Source organism: Suncus etruscus, chromosome 10 (assembly GCF_024139225.1).
Source record: "Suncus etruscus isolate mSunEtr1 chromosome 10, mSunEtr1.pri.cur, whole genome shotgun sequence".
Taxonomy (NCBI): domain Eukaryota; kingdom Metazoa; phylum Chordata; class Mammalia; order Eulipotyphla; family Soricidae; genus Suncus; species Suncus etruscus.
The window spans coordinates 111552943-111553850 of record NC_064857.1 but is presented as its reverse complement, the minus strand read 5'-3'; the positions used below and the strand labels follow the sequence as shown (position 1 = coordinate 111553850).

At 32.9% G+C, this 908-nt stretch overlaps 1 non-coding gene across 1 annotated transcript; it reads left to right on the top strand.

Annotated features, from left to right (window-relative positions):
• The first annotated feature begins 717 nt into the window (after positions 1-717).
• On the top strand, positions 718-908 carry LOC126021341 (U2 spliceosomal RNA). The gene has a single exon (XR_007499886.1). It is a non-coding gene; the product is annotated as a U2 spliceosomal RNA (small nuclear RNA).

The following is a 908-nucleotide window of genomic DNA, read 5'->3' as shown; positions in this document are numbered from 1 at the left end:
TTTTTACACTCCATTTTCAACACCTCCAATGTGGATGAGAGACTTCACACCCACCTTCACCATTATTCCCACTTCGCCTTTCCTCTGGTAACCACTATAGTTTTACTAGGTCTAGGAATTAGTTTTAATTTTTGTCAGTCTTGCTGTATTTTTGCCTGTTTGTTTTAGACATTTATATTTCATACATTTATATTTCCTGATTCACTTCGTATAATGTCCTCAAGTTCTATCCTTTAGTCTCAAATGACAATTTCATATTTTTAAAGACGAGTAGTATTTCATTGAATACATATATTTACATATACACAATGTATATAAATACATATATATACATATATAACTTCTTTTTAAAAATTGGTTTTGAAGGACACTCAGCAGTGCTCAGGGCTTACTCATAACTCCATGCTTAGGTATCACTCTTGCTCAGGAGACCAAGGTGCTGGGAATCAAACTCAGATCAAACTCAGCTATGTGCAAGGCAAGTGTCTTACCCATTGAACTATATATCAGTCCCTGTAACTTCTTTATCCACCCATGTCAAAGGGCATTTAGAATCTAAAAAAAAAAATTAATATTCTTGAGTTTTTTATTTTGTATTTAATTTTTATTTTGTTTTTTAATAAATTTATTAAAGAAAATGTATCATAGTTGACATAACTGATCATAATACATTTGTTTCAGGATGACAGGAAGCAAAGTTATCAAAAATATAAAAAAATTGCTTCTCGGCCTTTTGGCTAAGATCAAGTGTAGTATCTGTTCTTATCAGTTTAATATCTGATACATCATCTATCGGACGACAATATACTAAATGGATTTTTGGCACTAGGAACTGAAATAGGAGCTTGCTCCATCCACTTCACACATCAATCTGCTATTGCAGTACCTCCAGGAACAGTGCACCCCCA